General features: G+C 40.6%; 1 protein-coding gene and 1 long non-coding RNA gene across 2 annotated transcripts in view; both read right to left on the bottom strand.

Moving 5' to 3' along the window:
• Window positions 1–20806, bottom strand: part of LOC135527211 (MAM domain-containing glycosylphosphatidylinositol anchor protein 1-like) — a 159341-nt gene extending 138535 nt beyond the window's left edge. Inside the window, exon 1 of the mRNA XM_064955823.1 lies at window positions 20111–20806. The gene's annotated coding sequence lies outside the window, so the exon portion shown is untranslated. The remainder of the gene's footprint in view (window positions 1–20110) is intronic.
• LOC135526153 (uncharacterized) lies at window positions 11647–16609 on the bottom strand. Its single transcript, XR_010453251.1, has 5 exons — window positions 16286–16609; window positions 15366–15646; window positions 15090–15265; window positions 14394–14878; window positions 11647–14281 (listed from the first exon to the last, which is right to left on the bottom strand). It is a non-coding gene; the product is annotated as an uncharacterized LOC135526153 (long non-coding RNA).
• Window positions 20807–22375: the final 1569 nt, after the last annotated feature.

The raw sequence follows: 22375 nt of genomic DNA, 5'->3' as shown, positions 1-22375 counted from the left end.
CAAGAACCCCATGGTCACTCTGAAATAGCTCCAGATTTCCTCTGTGGAGATGGGAGAACTTTACAGAAGGACAACCATCTCTGCAGCACTCCACCAGTCAGGCCTTTATGGTAGTGGCCAGACGGAAGACACTCCTCAGTAAAAGACACATTACAGCCCGCTTGGAGTTCGCCAAAAGGCACCTAAAGGAATCTCAGACCAGGAGAAACAAGATTCTCTGGTCTAATGAAACCAAGATTGAACTCCTTGGCCTGAATGCCCGGCGTCACATCCCTATGGTGAAGCATGGTGGTGGCAGCATCATGCTGTGGGGATGTTTTTCAGCGGCAGGGACTGGGAGACTAGTCAGGATTGTGGGAAAGATGAACGGAGCAAAGTACAGAGAGATCCTTGATGAAAACCTGCTCCAGAGCACTCAGGACCTCAGATTGGGGCTAAGGTTCACCTTCCAACAGGACAATGACCTTAAGCTTACAGCCAAGACAACGCAGGAGTGGCTTTGGGACAAGTCTCCGAATGTCCTTGTGTTGCCCAGCCAAGTCCCATACTTGAACCCGATTGAACATCTCTGGAGAAAACTTAAAATAGCTGTGCAGCGATGCTCCCCATCCAACCTGACAGAGCTTGAGAGGATCTGCAGAGAAGAATGGGAGAAGCTCCCCAAATACAGGTGTGCCAAACCTGTAGATTCATTCCCAAACCACTCAAGGCTGTAATCGCTGCCAAAGGTGCTTCAACAAAGTACTGAGTAAAGGCTCTGAATACTTTTGTAAATGTGATATTTCCATTTTTTTTGTTTATAAATTTACCAAAGTTTTTAGGAAATCGACTTTTTGCATGACACAAGTCATTTTTCCAACAACAGGCAGATTATTTCACTTTCACAATTCCAGTGGGTCAGAAGTTTACAAACATTAAGTTTACTGTGCCTTTAAACAACTTGGAAAATTCCAGAAAATTATGTCATGGCTTTAGAAGTCAATTGGTGGTGTACCTGTGGATGTATTTCAAGGCCTACCTTCAAACTCAGTGCCTCTATGCTTGACATCATGGGATTAATCGGACGATTTTTATATATATATTTGTAATAATGACAAATACAACAATACTGAATGAACATTGAACACTTTTATTTTAACTTAATATAATACATCAATAAAATCTATTTAGTCTCAAGTAAATAATGAAACACGTTCAATTTGGTGTAAATAAAGCAAAAACAAAGTGTTGGATAAGAAAGTAAAAGTGCAAAATTTGCCATGTAAAAAAGCTAACGTTTAAGTTCCTTGCTCTGAACATGAGAACATATGAAAGCTGGTGGTTCTTTTTAAACATGAGTTTTCAATACTCCCAGGCAAGAAGTTTTAGGTTGTAGTTATTATAGGACTCTATATAGGACTCTTTAGGTTGTAGTTATTATTTCTCTCTATACACTTTGTATTTCATATACCTTTGACTATTGGATGTTCTAATAGGTACTTTCGTATTGCCAGCCTAATCTCGGGAGTTGATAGGCTTGAAGTCATAAACATTGCGAAGAGCTGCTGGCAAATGCAGTAAAGTGCTGTTTGAATGAATGCTTACGAGCCTGCTGCTGCCTACCATCGCTCAGTCAGACTGCTCTGTCAAATCATAGACTTAATTATAATATAATAACACAAAGAAATACGAGGTAATTAATATGTTCAAATCCGGACACTATCATTTCAAAAGCAAAATGTTTATTCTTTCAGTGAAATACGGAACCGTTCCGTATTTTATCTAACGGGTGGCATCCATAAGTCTAAATATTGCTGTTACATTGCACAACCTTCAATGTTATGTCATAATTATGTAAAATTCTGGCAAATTAGTTTGCAACGAGCCAAGTGGTGCATATACCTTGACACTGCGTGCAATGAACGCAAGATAAGTGACACAATGTCCCTAGTTTAATATTGCCTGCTAACATGAATATATTTTAACTAAATATGCAGGTTTAAAAAAGATATACATCTGTGTATTGATTTTAAGAAAGGCATTGATGTTTATGGTTAGGTACATTCGTGCAACAATTGTGCTTTTTTTTGCAAATGCACTTTTGTTAAATCATCCCTTGTTTGGAGAAATTGGCTGTCTTTGTTAGGAAGAAATGGTCTTCACACAGTTCGCAATGAGCCAGGCGGCCCGAACTGCTGCATATACCCTGACTCTGTTGCACAGATCGCAAGAAAAGTGACACAATTTCCCTAGTTAAAAGAAATTCATGTTAGCAGGCAATATTAACTAAATATGCAAGTTTGAAAATATATACTTGTGTATTGATTCTAAGAAAGGCGTTGATGTTTATGGTTAGTTACACATTGGTGCAACAACAGTGCTTTTTTTTGCGAATGCGCTTGTTAAAGTTAAGGCTAGGGATAATACTGCCCCCTTTGGATGAATTGCGTGCCCATAGTAAACTGAAAAAAAATCTGTCCAGAATTGCTAATATATGCATATTGTAACGGCTTTCTTCCAACTCCTCCTCTGACGAAGAGGTGGAACAAGGATCGGACCAAAATGCAACGCGGTTCGTTCGATACATCTTTAATGAAGAAGAACACGAACAATACAAAACAACAAACGTCGAAAACCGAAACAGCCCTGATTGGTGCAACAAACACAGAGACAGGAGCAATCACCCACAAACACACAGTGAAACCCAGGCTACCTAAATATGGTTCCCAATCAGAGACAACGATAATCACCTGACTCTGATTGAGAACCGCCACAGGCAGCCATAGACTAATCTGTACACCCCACACAACCCCAAGACGAAACACACTACAAACAAACCCCTGTGACACATATAATTATTATTATTGGATAGAAAACACTCTAAAGCTTCTAAAACCGTTTGAATTATGTCTGTAAGTATAGCAGAACTCACAGGGCAGGCAATCTCCCAAACTAGTTTTGGCATCCAGAAAGTTGGGGCAACTTTGACGTCATCCCCCCACCCTTCCCAACCAGCTATGGATCTGGAAACACTTTCTATGTCTTCCACTAGATGTCCTCATTCAGTAGAACATTTAATTGTGCAAATCCCGCGAACTTTGACCCTTTGAGACGAAAAACAGTGGGTGTCGTGAGAAAATACATGTGCTTTTAGGGCGTGAATTGGACACAGACCTTCCTCTGTTCCAGCTTGCCTGAGATGAAGTACGATTGTCCGGTTGTAATGCCAATCGTTTTGTACGTTTATAACATCCTAAAGCTTGATTCTGCACTTAGTTAGTCGACATATAATATTTAATTTTGAAGTTTTGATGCGCAACTGTTCTGGACCAGAAGTCCTTTTTGGTGCATTTGAGCTGAAAGTGGTAGCATATGCTACTATATGGACACCCGAACTGAAACAAAACGATGTATTGGGTAAGTATGACTCCTTCCACTACATTTTGATCGAAGACCATCAAAGGTAAGGGAATATTTATGTTGTAATTTTGTATTTCTCTTGACTCCAACATAGCGGAGAAATATTGCTTATGTCTGAGCACAGTCTCAGATTATTGCATAGTGAACTAATTCCGTAATGTTAAAAATAAATGTGACACAGCGGTTGCATTAAGAAGCAGTGTATCTTTCTAACTATATGTAGAACATGTATATTTAGTCAAAGTTTATGATGTGTATTTCTGTTATCTGGCGGAGCTTTCTATAATTTCTCCGGACATTTTTGAGCATTTTCTGAACATGGCGTCAATATAAACGGAGATTTATGGATATAAATTGCATATTATTGAAAAAAACATAAATGTACTGTGTAACATGTCATATTACTGTTATCTGATGAAGATTTTCAAAAGGTTACTGAATTATTTTTCTTTTAATCCTGCGTTTGTGATTGCATCTTTTGTTCGACAAAATGGCTGCATATCGTCTGTGTCTTTGTGGTGGTTTGACATATATATGTGCTATGTTTTCGCCGTAAAACATTTTAGAAATCTGACTCGCTGGGTAGATGAACAAGGTGTCAAGTTGCCGTACCAAGCGGTGATATAGCCCGACAGGATGCTCTCAATTGTGCATGTGTAAATGTTTGTGAGTGTTTTTGGTGACAAGCCGAATTTCTTCAGCCTCCTGAGGTTGAAGAGTCGCTGTTGCACCTTCTTCACCACGCTGTCTGTTTGTCCATGATGTGTACGCCGAGGAACTTAAAACTTTCCACCTTCTCCACTACTGTCCCGTCGATGTGGATAGGGGGGTGCTGCTCCCTCAGCTGTTTCGTGAAGTCCAAGATCATCTCCTTTGTTTTGTTGACGTTCAGTGTGAGTTTATTTTCCTGACACCACACTCCGAGGGCCCTCACCTCCCTGTAGGCTGTTTCGTCGTTGTTGGTAATCAAGCCTACCACTGTAGTGTTGTCTGCAAACTTGATGATTAAGTTGGAGGCGTGCATGGCCACGCAGTCATGGGTGAACAGGGAGTACAGGAGAGGGCTGAGAACGCACCCTTGTGGGGCCCCAGTGTTGAGGAACAGCGGGGTGGAGATGTTATTTCCTACCCTCACCAACTGGGGGCGGCCCGTCAGAAAGTCCAGGACCCAGTTGCACAGGGCGGGGTCGAGACCCAGGGTCTCAAGCTTAATGACGAGTTTGGAGGGTACTATTGTGTTAAATGCTGAGCTGTTATCGATGAAGAGTATTCTCACATAGGTATTCCTCTTGTCCAGATGGGTTAGGGCAGTGTGATTGGGATTGCGTCATCTGTGGACCTATTGGGGCGGTAAGTAAATTGGAGTGGGTCTAGGGTGTCTCTCAAAGCACCACATAATGACGGAAGTGAGTGTCATTTAGCTCAGATACCTTAGCTTTCTTGGGAACAGGAACATGGGCTGCTCGGTATGTTAGATTATCCTTTCTACTGCAGCATTTTTGAAAGATATCATGGAGAACTGCAAAAGTGTTTCTCTGGATTCCATCTTCAACTAAAGGCAACCATGGCATCCGTGACAGAGAGGGAGAAAGATCTGATTATTCTGCCATTGCACATGATCTGTGTGAACCAGAATGACTTGACACAATGGGCAAAGCAAGATGTACAAAGAAAACAGAAACGACACAGGACGTCTTATTTAATGAAAGGGGTTGCAGTCTGCCGTGAAGCGTTCTTCCATTAATAGGGGTAAGAGTCTAGCGACATTTTCAGATATTATACGTTTCTAATTTTGACAGAAGGCTATGATAATCGGTTTGTATTGCTAGCTAGCTACAGTACATGTCTAAATAAAAGACTCAAAGTTCAAGTGTACTGTTAGCTAGCTAGCTAATGCTAGCTGGCTGGCTCACTAGCTAGCATTACGTGTATGATCTCTGTAGTGTTGGATTCTAGCTTGAAATACTTGCTATACTAGAAGTTAATGATTACATGTATAAGGAAGGTATATGGTAGGTCAATTGAGTGTGGATAAGAACTAGGGGTATGGAAGTTACTGAGTGAGGACAAAAGGAAATCACCTGGTTGCAGTCACTGATAAGGTTAGATAGCTGTGGATTAGGGAGGAGATTTGAATTGTTTAACCCTTTGTTGGTTACCACATGAATCCACATGTAATTTCATAGTAAATAGTAAAAATAAAGAAAAACCCTTGAGTGAGTAGGTGTTCTAAAACTTTTTACTATATATATATATATATATATATATATATATATATATATATATATATATATATATATATATATATATATATATATATATATATATATATATATATATATATATATATATATATACATATATATATACATACAGTGGGGCAAAAAAGTATTTAGTCAGCCTGTGACAGGGAGAAGCATCCATCATGCATGATGATGTATACAGGTAAGCTAGTCTAGCATTAGCTAGCTACATTTTCAGAAATACACATTTATAAATTTGACAGGAAGTGGCTTCATTTCAAGCTAAAGTATACTGTTAACAAGCTGGCTCCCAGGCTGATGTTCTTATTCATATCCCAGAGCCATTTACTTTTCTAGTTAGAGCCTAATGTTAGCTAGCTCAGCATATTCATGCATGAATAACTATGTTCATTGTTGTTTAATTAGCTACCATTAGGGCCTCCCAGGTGGCGCAGTGGTCTAAGGCACCTGTTTGAACTATGCCACCAGAGACTTTGAGTTCGAGCCCAGGCTCTGTTGCAGCCGGCCGCGACTGGGAGGTCCATGGGGGGATGCACAATTGGCCTAGTGTCGTCCGGGTTAGGGAGGGCTTGGCTGGCAGGGATATCCTTGTCTAATCACGCACTAGCGACTCCTGTAGCGAGAAAAAGGGGGTAAAATACAACTAGCTAACATTAGCTGGCTGACTCGTTAGCTAACGTTACATGACATGTGCGACTCCTGTAGCGAGAAAAAGGGGGTAAAATACAACTAGCTAACATTAGCTGGCTGGCTGGCTCGTTAGCTAACGTTACATGACATGTGTGAGTACACGTTGTTTACCAAGCTAGGTTCATTGTTTACCTAGCTAGCTACGTGTCTTAAGCTAAAGTGTACAACACCCATTGAATATGGCCAGTGTCAGTAAACTGCAAATAAGCATAGTGAAATTGTTGTCAGCAGAGCTGTTTTCATGTAAACTAATCATCGTCCAGAGTGTCAAGTGTGCTCTGAACGCTTCGAGAGCGAAACGAGATGGGTGGCGATAAAGCTTAAGAGGGTGTGAACGATGCTAAATGGGTGTAGACAGAGAAGAGCTCTTCGCTAGAAGAGTTGATCAACTTTCAAAGCATAATATACTTTCCCATTGTTCCTCAAAAATGCAGTGTATGAAAGACCATTTTGTAGCTCTGAGTCTCTAGTTTACTCCAATGTAAAAACCACCATTTCAAATTTTGCTTCATAAGACCGAATCCAGGTGGTGAGACACATACAGTGGGGCAAAAAGTATTTAGTCAGCCACCAATTGTGCAAGTTCTCCCACTTAAAAAGATGAGAGAGGCCTGTAATTTTCATCATAGGTACACTTCAACTATGACAGACAAAATTAGAAAAAAAATCCAGACAATCACATTGTAGGATTTTTAATGAATTTATTTGCAAATTATGGTGGAAAATAAGTATTTGGTCACCTACAAACAAGCAAGATTTCTGGCTCTCACAGACCTGTAACTTCTTCTTTAAGAGGCTCCTCTCTCCTCCACTCGTTACCTGTATTAATTGCACCTGTTTGAACTTGTTATCAGTATAAAAGACACCTGTCCACAACCTCAAACAGTCACACTCCAAACGCCACTATGGCCAAGACCAAAGAGCTGTCAAAGGACACCAGAAACAAAATTGTAGACCTGCACCAGGCTGGGAAGACTGAATCTGCAATAGGTAAGCAGCTTGGTTTGAAGAAATCAACTGTGGGAGCAATTATAAGGAAATGAAAGACATACAAGACCACTGATAATCTCCCTCGATCTGGGGCTCCATGCAAGATCTCACCCCGTGGGGTCAAAATGATCACAAGAACGGTGAGCAAAAATCCCAGAACCACACAGGGGGACCTAGTGAATGACATGCAGAGAGCTGGGACCAAAGTATCAAAGCCTACCATCAATAACACACTACGCTGCCAGGGACTCAAATCCTGCAGTGCCAGACGTGTCCCCCTGCTTAACCCAGTACATGTCCAGGCCCGTCTGAAGTTTGCTAGAGAGCATTTGGATGATCCAGAAGAGGATTGGGAGAATGTCATATGGTCAGATGAAACCAAAATGTAACTTTTTGGTAAAAACTCAACTCGTTGTGTTTGGAGGACAAAGAATGCTGAGTTGCATCCAAAGAACACCATACCTACTGTGAAGCATAGGGGTGGAAACATCATGCTTTGGGGCAGTTTTTCTGCAAAGGGACCAGGACGACTGATCCGTGTAAAGGAAAGAATGAATGGGGCCATGTATCGTGAGATTTTGAGAGAAAACCTTCCATCAGCAAGGGCATTGAAGATGAAATGTGGCTGGGTCTTTCAACATGACAATGATCCCAAACACACCGGGCAACGAAGGAGTGGCTTCTTAAGAAGCATTTCAAGGTCTTGGAGTGGCCTAGCCAGTCTCCAGATCTCAACCCTATAGAAAATCTTTGGAGGGAGTTGAAAGTCCGTGTTGCCCAGCAACAGCCCCAAAACATCACTGCTCTAGAGGAGATCTGCATGGAGGAATGGGCCAAAATACCAGCAACAGTGTGTGAAAACCTTGTGAAGACTTACAGAAAACGTTTGTCCTCTGTCATTGCCAACAAAGGGTATATTACAAAGTATTGAGAAACTTTTGTTATTGACCAAATACTTATTTTCCACCATAATTTGCAAATAAATTCATAAAAAATCCTACAATGGGATTCTCTGGAGAAAATAATATATAATTTTGTCTGTCATAGTTGAAGTGTACCTATGATGAAAATTATAGGCCTCTCTCATCTTTTTAAGTGGGAGAACTTGCACAATTGGTGGCTGACTAAATACTTTTTTGCCCCACTGTATATATGGGAAGCAAGCAAATGCCTTTCACTGAGCTGTGTAAAGACAGACTGACAGGGAAGAGACAATTAATTGTAATGTATCTTCATGTACTTTTGCTGTTGTTTGCAGCAACTACGGGGTTGGGGAAACACGTGTGGACCTTAATTGTGATAACTGCAGTGGCCAGAACAAGTTTGTGCTCTGGTATTGTGCCTGCCGGACCATGCACAAGCTCCACCGCAGTCTGGACCTTCACTTCCTGATTACAGGCCACACCAAGTTTGCCCCCGACTGGTGCTTCGGGCCACATCGAGCAGCGCTTCAGAAAGACCAGAGTGAACACTTTGTCTGAGATTGCTAGTGTTGTGAAGGACAGCACTGTGACAGGGGTCAACATCCCACAGCTGGTTTTACTGGAGGATAGTACGGTGCTGGTGGAAAGCTATGGCTGGCAACAACACCTGACTCTGCTGCCACAGTTCAAGCAGTACCAGCACTTCAGGTGAATATCATTTCCATTGCATTGTGTGAGGTCATTCTTCTTATCTAAACTTGGGAGGTGAATTGATGTTATGCAAGGTTGTAATGTGTTTTTAAATGGTTTTTGTTATTTCCTGTTTTACAGCTTCGATGCTTTGGAGCCTGGTGTTGTTATCGCGAAGGAGCGTTTGGACTCTGTCGGGACCAGGTTTCAGCTGCTGCACTACGCTGACGTCCTTCCTTCCATAGATGGTATGCCTGTACAAGCACCACCTGGACTGGACACAGATAGACAATGTATTTTTCTGAGAAGATCAGTGAGTTTTACAATGAAGAGGCCATGGACATCACATACCCTGCACCAAAGTCAAGGGCAAGACAGAAACATGCTCTCGGAATATAGATTATCTTGTTCATGCGTGGTTCAGGCAGACCAGTTCATCACTGGGGGTGAGTTACCAGCCATCGGCACTATCTGCAGTGCCTCTATTCACGTTGCTGTTACTATTTATTTTGTATCCTGCTGCTCAGCCACTTTACCCCTTATTGTATGCATATCTACTGAACTACCTGATCTATCACCAGTATCACTGATATGGTTATTGATATTGTTATTGTGCATGCTGTATATTACGTTTTTCTTTCTCTACTGGCATTAACAATTGTTCTTTATTTATATTAACACTATCTTTTTTTGATATTGCTACTATGTCATCTAATATTTATAAAATATTTTTCTCTGGACACTTTGTTTACCTGAAATGTTTCCTTTTTGTAGGCTACTACTTTTACCACTTTTCCACTACTCACTGTTTAGCACATGACCTCACATGTGAATCATTAAATAGAAGGATGGGGCTGGCTTAAGAGGGTGTGAACAATGCTGAATGGTATGCAATTGTGGCTGTTTCAACTTGTCACTTTCAATTGATTTTCTAACAAGTTCTTTTTTCTAACAACAGTTTGAATTGAGGTGTGTTCCGCCTTATTTATTCACATAAAAGTAGGCCATTTCACTTTTGCGGACAATTTAGTTTTTACGCATTACTGTGCCGGACAAACTTCCCCAAGCACTTCCCCATTATTTCTGCATCTCCAGTCAGAACAGGGCCTGCACAAAGTTTTTCATTTTCCGGCTTGTGCCCGCTTCGCCTTAATTGTTGTTTTTTTATTACTACATGATAATAACTTTGGACATGTGGACATTTCTATCAAAGTAAGTGCCTTATTACGTTATAATAGTTTCTGTATGTCATTTCGACTGTAGCTCACTGTATGTATGGAGCATAATACATTTTTGTGTATTCCTTATAACCGGGGACACGCAGGGTACCGTTATTAATTGCATAACCTATATGGTGTTGTACTCAATCGTGCTTATGTAGCTAGCTACATTATTCTATTAGCTCTGTAAAACAATGCTAATTGCTAATTGCATCAGTATTAGCTTTAGTCTTTTGAATTTACCCTTGCCTTATGGTTCATTTTAATTTGGCCGGTTTAGCACAGCTCTGATATGCCCTGCCCCCTTGTGGAGTTCAACAGTTCAACTAGTTTCTTACCGTTATAACTCATATTCGTGATTTTGTCAATGTAATTTATTATTTTTTTAGCAGTGTTATCACATTTCTTTATCAAATTATTTTATTGCTATATCCTGATATTGTATTCTAATTACAAATGATTCTTCTTTATTCTGTACTTTGAGAAATCACACACACACAAACAGTACCAAACATTATCCGCCAATATGTGACTCACCACCTGGATTCGGTATTATGTAACAAAATTTGAAATTGTGTTTGTGAAATAGTTTTTTTTACATTGGATAAAAGTAGAGACTCAGAGCTACAAAATGGTATATCATACACTGCATTTTTGAGGAACAATAGGAAAGTAATTATGCTTTGAATGGTGATAAACTTCAGAAAAGGGCTTTTGAATGCTTTGGTACCTACTGGAGAGCTCTCCTTTGTCTACACCCATTCAGCATTGTTCACACCCTCTTAAGCCAGCCCCACCTCTCTTTAACTTCTTGACGCTACCCATCCCTTTAGCGGGATAATTGTCATCAACAACTGCTGAATTGCATAGCGCCACATTCACATAATATTACTAAAAATATTTATATTCATTAAATCACAAGTGCAATATAGCAAAACACAGCTTAGCCTTTTGTTAATCCACCTGTCGTGTCAGATTTAGTAAATATGCTTTACAGCGAAAGCAATCCAGGCGTTTGTGTAAATGTATTGATCGCTCGACAAAACATTATGAACACCTAGCATACTCACAGACAATATTTTGACAGTTTGAAACTTTAGAGTGTTTTCTATCCTAATCTGTTAATTATATGCATATTCTCACATCTGGTCCTGAGAAATAGGCTGTTTACTTTGGGAACGTGATTTTTCCATACATAAAAATAGTTCCCCCTAGCTTCAAGAGGTTTAAGGTCATGTGCTAAACAGTGAGTAGTGTAGTAAAGATTAAGACTAAAAGTGGTAAAAATAGTAGCCTACAATAAAGAAAAATTCCAGGTAAACAGAAAGTGTCTAGATAAAAAATATTTTATAAATATTAGATGACGCTTACCCAGACATTATGAGTCATGTGAAAATAAATGCTATAACCCCCAGCCACATCCAAAAGTACTGAATTGTCATACTTGAGTAAGAGTAAAGATATTTTATTAGAAAATGACTGAAGTAAAATATGACTTAAGTACCAAAAGTAAATAGAATTGCTAAAATGTAATTTAGTATCAAAAGTAAAAATAATTTCAAATTCCTTATTAAACCAGACTTATTTTTTTATTAACGAAAAGCCAGGGGCACACTACAACACTCAGACATGATTCACAAACAAAGCATTTGTGTTTAGTGAGTCTGCCAGATCAAATGCAGCATAGATGTTCTCTTCATAAGTTGTTTGAATTAGACAATTTTCCCATCATAATGTAACAAGTACTTTTGTTGGAGTTAAAAGTTCATTTACTTTTGGAATGTAGTGAAGTAAAAGTTGCCAAAAATATAAATAGCAAAATAATGTACAGATATCCCCCCAAAAATTATGAAGTAGTACTTTAAAGTATTTTTACACCAATGCCCAAATGCCTTCACATCCATTCATTAGCATACTTTATATACTGTTACACACACACTTATCATATAGTATTCCATACATAGGTTAAGGCCATGCAACCTGAGTGAGGTGCACATGTACAGTACATATACAGATGCATGCGCCATATATTTTTGGTGAACACTTGATACGGTCACATGATATTGTGGTATGTTACAAAATCATGTTAGGACCACTTGTCAAAATTAATTTTATACACTGCTCAAAAAAATAAAGGGAACACAAACAACACAATATAACTCCAAGTCAATCACACTTCTGTGAAATCAAACTGTCCACTTAGGAAGCAAAACTGATTGACAATAAATTTCACTTGGTGTTGTGCAAATGGAATAGACAACAGGTGGAAATTATAGGCAATTAGCAAGAAACCCCCATTAAAGAAGTGGTTCTGCAGGTGGTGACCACAGACCACTTCTCAGTTCCTATGCTTCCTGGCTGATATTTTGGTCACTTTTGAATGCTGGCGGTGCTTTCACTCTAGTGGTAGCATGAGACGGAGCCTACAACCCACACAAGTGGCTCAGGTAGTGTAGCTCATTCAGGATGGCCCATCAATGCGAGCTGTGGCAAGAAGGTTTGCTGTGTCTGTCAGCGTAGTGTCCAGAGCATGGAGGCGCTACCAGGAGACAGGCCAGTACATCAGGAGACGTGGAGGAGGCCGTAGGAGGGCAACAACCCAGCAGCAGGACCGCTACCTCCACCTTTGTGCAAGGAGCAGGAGGAGCACTGCCTGAGCCCTGCAAAATGACCTCTAGCAGGCCACAAATGTGCATGTGTCTGCTCAAACGTTCAGAAACAGACTGCATGAGGACGTTTGGCATTTGCCAGAGAACACCAAGATTGGCAAATTCGCCACTGGCGCCCTGTGCTCTTCACAGATGAAAGCAGGTTCACACTGAGCACGTGACAGAGTCTGGAGACGCTGTGGAGAACATTCTGCTGCCTGGAACATCCTCCAGCATGACCGGTTTGGCGGTGGGTCAGTCATGGTGTAGGATGGCATTTCTTTGGGGGGCCGCACAACCCTCCATGTGCTCGCCAGAGGTAGCCTAACTGCCATTAGGTAACGAGATGAGGTCCTCAGACCCCTTGTGAGACCATATGCTGGTGCGGTTGGCCCTGGGTTCCTCCTAAAGCAAGACAATGCTAGACCTCATGTGGCTGGAGTGTGTCAGCAGTTCCTGCAAGAGGAAGGCATTGATGCTATGGACTGGCCCGCCCGTTCCCCAGACCTGAATCCAATTGAGCACATCTGGCCATCATGTCTCGCTCCATCCACCAACTCCACGTTGCACCACACTGTCCAGGAGTTGGCGGATGCTTTAGTCCAGGTCTGGGAGGAGATCCCTCAGGAGACCATCCTCAGGAGCATGCCCAGGCGTTGTAGGGAGGCCACACACACTACTGAGCCTCATTTTGACTTATTTTAAGGACATTACATCAAAGTTGGATCAGCCTGTCGTGTGGTTTTCCACTTTAATTTTGAGTGTGACTCCAAATCCAGACCTCCATGGGTTGATAAATTTGATTTCCATTGTAAATTTGTGTGATTTTGTTGTCAGCACATTCAACTATGTAAAGAAAAAAGTATTTAATAAGAATATTTCATTCATTCAGATCTAGGATGTGTTATTTTAGTGTTCCCTTTATTTTTTTGAGCAGTGTATATCAATATTTTGCTAAGTCTTGCTAAGTGGATGGGTCTCTACAGAAGATGTAAACGGTAGTCAAATAGTTACTTGGATTTTCAGAAATAGATAGTGTCAATTTCAATAAAATAATATACAGTATGCACAAGAGCAATATCAGTGATAGATGAGTAGATATATGCATACAATCAGGGGTAAAGTGGAAGCAGAATAAAATAAAACAGTAGCAGCAACATATGGCGTGCGTGTTAGGAGAGAGTCATGAATAGAGGCACTGCAGATAGTGCTGATGACTGGTCCGTCCAAACCACGCATGAACACGGGAATCTATATTCGGAATGCCTATTTGTCCTGCCTCTGACTACGGTGCAGGGCATATGATGTCCATAGCCTTATTCGCAAAACTCCCCAATCTTCTCAAAAAGATGTGTTTGTCAGGTTGTGTCCAGTTCAGGTGGTGCATGTACGGGCAGACCATATATGGGAGGAAGGGTGTCAGCATTGCGACAACACCAGTCTCCAGAGCATCGAAGCTGGAAAACAGGAAACAACCAAATTTGAAGACATTACAACCTTGCACAACATCAATTCACCTCCCAAGTGAAGAAGAATAACCTCATACAATGCAATGAAAATGTTTTTCACCTGAAGTGCTGGTACTGCATGATCTGTGGAACAGAGTCAGGTGTTGTTGCCAGCCATAGCTTTCCACCAGCACCGTACCATCCTTCAGTCCAACCAAAGGTCACAGTGCTGTCCTTCACAACACCAGCAATCTTAGACAAAGTATTCACTCTGGTCTTGAGGAGGTCCAAGCACCAAACTTGGTGTGGCCTGTGATCAGGCAGTGAAGGTCCAAACTGTGGTGGAGCTTGTGCATGGTTCGCCAGGCACAATACCAGAGCACAAACATGTTCTTGTTTTGTCCACTGCAGTTATCACAATTCAGGTCGACTTGTTTCCCCAACTCCGTAGTTGGTGAAGAAATGGTGCATGTAGTTGATGACTGCGCTGCTGCCTTTGCTGGATGACGTGCCTTCATCAATCAAGTAGTTGACTTGTGGTATTCCTTCACAGCAGACACCAAACAAGACACACTTGCGAGGAGTTAATAAGTAGATGGGACCTGGCTGCATAGGGTCAGAAGGATAGTGCACATGCAAACAACAAAAGACCAGTAAGATAAATTACAATTCATTGTCTCACTCCTGTCAGTCTGTCTTTACACAGTCTGCTTCCCACATACATACATGTTTTTTTGTTTTGTTTTTATGAGTGCATACCTATCTATCCATCTATCTATGTCCTTAATCAGTATATAAAATAGGAAATGTTGCTTACTTGTTGAGAAAAATAAAAGCTGTAATGCATCCTGGTTCAGTAGGGGCCCCCAGAGACAACTGCAGGTCTTGACAGGTGGTCTTGCAGTCAGCAGCCATCTTCTGGTAGACAGACTGCTCACTGAACAAGCTGGAGATGCTTCTCTTGCTTCTTCAGCTTGGCTGACTTAGCAGCTTCTGGAAAATACAGAAATAAAGTGAGATCAATAAAAGTAGTGCCAATCATGTTGGAGGTGAGGTAAATTAAATAATCAAAACATGTTTATGCTTTACATACCAAGTGTTGTCATCAAATCCTTGTAGAGACACCACACTGCTGCTTTTGTCATATGAGATGGCAGCAGCTTTCCACCAAAGTGTTTGTGTCCTGAGTGGCATCCAGGTAATACTACTGCATTATCCTCTGCGTAGTTGTTGATGAAGTTCACCACTAGCTGCAAGTCCTCATGCTTCAGGTGAAACCTGTGCTTGGTTGGGCCAGCTCTCTTTTTGATGGGAGGCATTAGACCATTCTCTTTTTATGACTGGTGGAGGATTGTAAGGTGTGTGCTATTGATGCTGAAAGACAAATTCCATGTACAAATATTTTAGCATTACTATACAATATATGCGAAATTGCATTATGAGATATCACTACACATAGTTCATCTAACGTCAGCTAGCTAGCTAACAGCAAGCTTTGATTTGGGGTGTTTTGTTTAGACATGTAGCTAGCTAGCCAGCTAAACAATTAACCATAGAGTACTAGGCTAGCAATGCAAACCGACTGTCATAGCTAGCTAAAGTTAACAAAATAGGTTCAATGTTATCTAGCTAACATTAGGCTATAACTAGCCATGCGAAATGGCATTCTGAGAACATCACTAACGTTACACACAGTTCATACACGTAAATGAATGTTAGTTAGCAAGCCAGCCATCTAATAGCAAGCTTTAATTTGGGGTATTTCGTTTAGAAATGTAACGTTAGCTAGCTAAATAATTAACTATAATCCCAAACCATAAGAGTACTGACAATTGAAACCGATTGTCATAGCTAGCTAAAGTTAACCAAACGTAGCAGGTTCAATGTTAGCTAGCTGAGGTTCGATGGGTGGTTTGCTTACTAGCTAACTAACAGCAAGCTTTAACTTCCAATGAAAACAACTTTCTGACAAAATTAGAAACGTACAATATCAAACAGTAACTAGACTCTTACCCGTACACGTTAATGTTACATGGATTAAAGCTTCACGGCAGCCTGCAACCCATTTAATTAAATAAGAAGTCCTGTGTTGTTTCCGTTTTGTATTTACAGCTTGCTTGTCCCGTTGTTGTGTCAAGTCACTCTGGTTCACACTGACCGAGTGCAATATCATAAGAAACATCCACACCTTTAGCCCCCACCTAAATTCTGACCATTTTACTCGCCCTAGCAGAGTTGGTTAGGCTGTTTTCATGTTATCCAGAGTGTTGGTGACTGTAACTGTGCTCCTGACAACAATTTACTGTCATGAGCTTTTTTTGCCGACGTTTATTGACACCTGCCATATTCAACCGGTGTTGAAACTCATCTCTCGGCAATGTCCAGCCCATTCATTCTCTCATTCAATCATGGCTAGACGGAAAGGATGCCGGATTTTTCTGTGGCTTAACCAACTAGGCTCCTAATTTAACAAATGCATTCGTATTTACAGATGCCATAAAAGTTTGTTATTAAAGCACATGAAAGTGCACATGTTCGAGAAAACATTTCTGACAAAAAAACGAATTTTGATTTTTTTAAACAACATTAAGATGAACGGAGCAAAGTACAAAGAGGTCCTTGATAAAAACCTGCTCCAGAGCGCTCAGGACCTCAGACTGGAACTAAGGTTCACCTTCAAACGGGACAATGACCTTAAGCACACAGCCAAGACAACGCAGGAGTGGCTTCGGGACAAGTCTCCGAAGGTCCTTGAGTGGCCCAGCCAGAGACCAAACATGAACCCGATCGAACATCTATGGAGAGACCTGAAAATAGCTGTGCAGCAGCTCTCCCCATCCAACCTGACAGAGCTTGAGAGGATCTGCAGAGAAGAACGGGAGAAGAGCCCCAAATACAAGTGTGCCAAGCTTGTAGCGTAATACCCAAGAACACTCAAGGCTGTAATTGCTGCCAAAGGTGCATCAACATAGTACTGAGTAAAGGGTCTGAATACTTATGTAAATATAATATTTCAGTTTTTGATGTTAGAAACCCATTTCTGCTTTGTCATTATGCGTTATTGTGTGTAGATTGATTGGGGGGGGGGGGGGACGACGATTTAAGCCATTTTTTATTAAGGCTGTAATGTAACAAAATGTGGAAAAAGTTAAGGGGTCTGAATACTTTCCAAATAAACTGTATGTTATTGTGTCACTCACTGTTAATACATTGTTGTTACCAGATGGAAAAGACTGCTCGCTGACTTTTGTGGCACATGGACTGAGGAAGGCTTGTGTTCAGGGACACAGTGGTAATCAAAGCTGCATCAAACGTGTTCCTCCTGCATTGATGATTGTGAACTGCAACACTTTTCCATTCATCAGAAGGGTTACATAATCGTGTGTCTCTTTCTGCAGGGTTAGTGTTTGATGTGCTGGCCCCTTGCCTCTCCTCCTGCAAGAGGTGTGCTGGAAGCTGCTGGAGAGCGTATTCACTGGGCTGGTGCAGGCTGTCAAAAGGGAAGGGAAGGAGAGCTAGCTAGAGGTTATAAAAAGGTGTCAAACTGTCTGCATCTCTTTCTCTCGTAATGTAAGTGTTATTTTTCCTCTAGGCCTGACAGAGGTCCAGGATCATGGGGAACCTGGTGTTAAAGAACAAAAGGCCTGTGTTTGTCATCACCCATAAACTACTGCTCCTCCAATACAAGTATGAGGTGAGACGTTGAACTGGGCAGTCAGTCATTCATTCAACTTCATTCAAAAAAGTCAAGGGGTCTGAATACTTTCCGAATGTACTGTATAGGTCGGAGATGTACATTTACACTTATCAATGCTCTCTGTATTTGACTGACATGTTGAATGATTGATCCATTCATGCTTCCGTCCCTTCATCTCTACCCAGCCGTCCTATCCTCTGAGGACCCAGTGAGGATGGAGCTCTGTCAGAGAGCTGTTGAGAGACTGGTTAGGGAGAACACTTCTACAGCCAGTGAGGTCACATGGTTTAGATGGTCAATATTTGTCACCATAGCGGTTCATCTTATAATCAAAAGGGAATATGTTTCATCATCTACAGTATGTTCATTTACATTAGTGCAAATTGTTCACCCATATTCATGTGTTTCTCGCCCCGTTTGGCTTTATGAAAAATATTGTCCCCTCAGGCACACACATTTGTTCTTTGTTATTATGAAAGTAATTTGTGTGAATGTACAACGCTAGGCCAATTGTGCATCCCTCCACGGACCTCCCAGTCACGGCCAGCTGCGGCACAGCTAGCTCTGCAGTGCCCTAGACCACTGCAACACCTAGGAGGCAAGATACCTTTTAATAGAAAATGACAAGTAAAAGTGAGTCACCCAGTAAAATACTAATTGAGTGAAAATCTAAAAGTATTTGGTTTTAAATATACTTAAGTATTAAAAGTAAAATGTATTTTCTAAAATATACTTAAGTATCAAAAGTAAAAATCATTTCAAATTCCTTATATCAAGCAAACCAGACGGCACCATTTTCTTGTTTTTTAATTTATGCATAACCAAGGACATACTCCAACACTCAGACATAATTTACAAACTAAGCATGTGTGTTTAGTGAGTCCCCCAGATCAGAGGCAGTAGAGATTATGGGGGATGTTCTCCTGATAAGTGCATGAATTGGACTATTTTCTTGTCCTCATAACTATTAAAATGTAACTACTACTTTTCGGTCTTAGGAAAAATGTATGGAGTAAAATGAAAATTTTCTTCAGGAATGTAGTGAAGTAAAAGTTGTCAAAAATATAAATAGTAGAGTACAGATACCCCAAAAAAACGACTTAAGTAATACTTTAAAGTAGTTTTACTTAAGTACTTTACACCACTGATTTTAACTGAAAAGTGATACTGAACTTACTGAGTGTACAAAACATTAAGAACATCTTCCAAATATTGGGTTGCACCCCCCCCCCCAAGGCTTAAAAATCCTTCTTTAACCTTTCTCCTCCCTTTATCTACAATGATTGAAGTAGATTTAACAAGTGACATCAATAAGGCATCATAGCCTTCACCTGGTAAGTCTGTCATGGAAAGAGCAGGTGTACATACCATGCACAATTTTGATAGGTGGAAGAAACATACTGAATTTAAACTGTTTTTCATACTAAGATGGACCAAGATATGTTGTTCTTTCACTTATTTGTTCATTGATTTTGCATGAGTTGGATGATTGGTTGGTTCATTGGTTTTACACTATGTTGATGCCATTGACCAAAAGAGTAAGAATAGGATGCAATGTCCAACCCAAAATAAGCTTGTTTTACTCCACTGTATGTAAACAATATAATTGTTCAAATAAATTCTCAGTTGGTTGCATAAATAATGAAGATTACAAAAAAAAATGTTTTTGTGTGAATGCAACAGCTCTAAGTGGTCAAGCTGAGATTTATTGACCAATTCTGAAACATGTACCTGTTTTTTTTTTCAAAATATACACAATCCCCTGTACACACACACACACACACACACACACACACACCGCCCCAGTCAAAAGCTTGGACACACCCACTCATTTTCGACATTGTAGAACAGCGAAGACACCAAAACAACACACATGGAACCATGCAGCAACCAAAAAAACTACCAAACCAATCGAAATGCACTCTACATTTGAGACTCCTCAAAGTAGCCCCCAGATTACAGCCCCGAAAAACTTCTTATATGAATCATCTTTATTAGCCTACACTCTGCCAGTTTATACCTAAGCTATTTTTAACGGAGCGTCAGGTCAAGGTTCTTGTGTTGAACTAACATGCATAAGAAAGTGTTAACAATCTCAGTAAATTGGATCGCGGACAGACATTTTTGATAATTATATTTACCTTACTCCAAGTGTAGCAGAGCTTCTTAAAACTACTCCTATACCCAGATTTTTCGAACCCTTGCACGGCTCAGAGTCGATAGATAGCCTAATTCCGTTATAAAACCGCTTAAAAATGTCTCACCATAAATGCGTTGTAAATTTAAGTATACCCACTTAGGTATTCCAGTTTCGTAGCCTTCTTCGTTCAAATATCGAATTGACCCGTTCTCAAAAGAAAGTAGAACTGTGATCAAAATCCACCGGGTAACTTTTAACGCATTGGAACATTTGTTGGGGATTCTTCAGGGCACAAAGCAGTCCTCATAAGCACATGCAGTCCAAAATCACTCCGCTTCTCAACCATCGGCGTTGAATCTGTGCCTTTTCTGTTACGCCTCTTATTGCTTTACACGGTTCTCAGTTCCACGTAGGTTGTTTGAATCTTCAAACATGTGAAACTGTATAAGGTGTCAAAATAAGTCCCCGCTCTCCATACACTACACCGCTCCTCCTCTCGCGTCTCAAAGTATCCTACTGTTTGCCAGTAGAAATATGTGCACAAACTGAGAACGATGTGACGGACACTGTGGCCAAAACACGCACGGCTTATATGCGCTCGTCTCACTGAACAGGTTGTCAAAGAAAGGCTCATGTAGCTCCTGCTTCTCTCTCTGTCTGACATCAGTTCAACTCCAAGTTCGCGTCTCCTGCTCCATATAACATGATGTGGTTTGATTTGAGCTCTGAGGGGTTTGATTTGTTTTGGGGTGGTTTTGGTCAAATTTCGTGACTGTGGTTTCACTCGTGGAGGATTGCCAATTATAGACAGTGCAGCTGCAAACGGGTCCTGCCTACTGAACACTTGTCCCTGCTCCCGATGGGCCAATTAGATGAGAAAGAGAAATCTCTCTTTCTTTTCGATCCCTCTATCTCAAGCTCTCCCTCCCTCTCCCTTTCATTTCGACCTCTGTCAGTTTCTCTCGACTACTTTTTAGAGTCCTACTCAAAGCTGCCACAAGGCGGCAAATTTTAGCTACTTTTATTTAAAGTGTGACCTCTCCCCCATTGATAGAGTTGGGGGTCACTTAGAAATGTCCTTGTTTTTGAAAAAAAAAAAAAAAAAAATTGTACATTAAAATGACATCAAATTGATCAGAAATACAGTGTAGACAATGTATAATGTTGCAAATGACTATTGTAGCTGGAAACGGCTGATTTTTAATGGAATATCTACAAAGGCGTACAGAGGCCCCTTATCAGCAACCATCCAATGTGTTCCAATGTCACGTTGTGTTAGCTAATCGAAGTTTATAATTTGAAAAGGCTAATTGATCATTTGAAAACTCTTTTGCAATTATGTTTAGCACAGCTAAAAACTGTTGTTCTGATTAAAAAAGCAATGAAACTGGCCTTCCTTAGACAAGTTGAGTATCTGGCGCAACAGCTTTTCTTTGGGTTCGATTACAGACTCAAAATGGCCAGAAACAAAAAACTTTCTCCTGAAACTCATCAGTCTGTTCTTGTTCTGAGAAATCAAATGCTATTCCATGCGAGAAATTGCCAAGAAACTGAAGATCTCGTACAACACTGTACTATTCCCTTCACAGAACAGTGCAAACTGTCTCTAACCAGAATAGAAAGAGGAGTGGGAGGCCTCAATGTACAACTCAGCAAGAGGACAAGTACATTAGAGTGTCTAGTTTGAGAAACAGATGCCTCACAAGTCCTCAACTGGCAACTTCATTAAAACTTTGGGATAGGGGACAGCATTTTTACTTTTGGATGAATAGCATGCCCAGAGTAAACTGCCTCCTACTCTGTCCCAGATGCTAAAATATGCATATTATTATTACTATTGGATAGAAACCACTCTGAAGTTTCTAAAACTGTTTGAATGATGTCTGTGAGTATAACAGAACTCATATGGCAGGCAAAAACCCAAGAAAACATCCAAACAGGAAGTGGGAAATCTGAGGTTTGTAGTTTTTGAACTCAGCCCCAATCGAATTCACAGTTGGATACGGGTTATTTTGCACTTCCTAAGGCTTTCACTAGATGTCAACCGTCTTTAGAATGTTGTTTCAGGCTTCTCTTGTGAAGGGGGGGTCGGATGAGAGCTGTTTGACTAAGGGGTCTGGGAGCAGCCTCATTCTCAGTCACATGCATTTCACATGAGAGGTATCTCTCGTTCCATTGCTTTTCTACAAACAATGGAATTCTCCGGTTGGAACATTATTGAACATTTATGATAAAAACATCTTAAAGATTGATTCTATAATTAGTT

This window comes from Oncorhynchus masou, chromosome 32 (assembly GCF_036934945.1).
Source record: "Oncorhynchus masou masou isolate Uvic2021 chromosome 32, UVic_Omas_1.1, whole genome shotgun sequence".
NCBI classification, from domain to species: Eukaryota; Metazoa; Chordata; class Actinopteri; order Salmoniformes; family Salmonidae; genus Oncorhynchus; species Oncorhynchus masou.
This window is presented reverse-complemented; position numbering and strand designations above follow the sequence as displayed.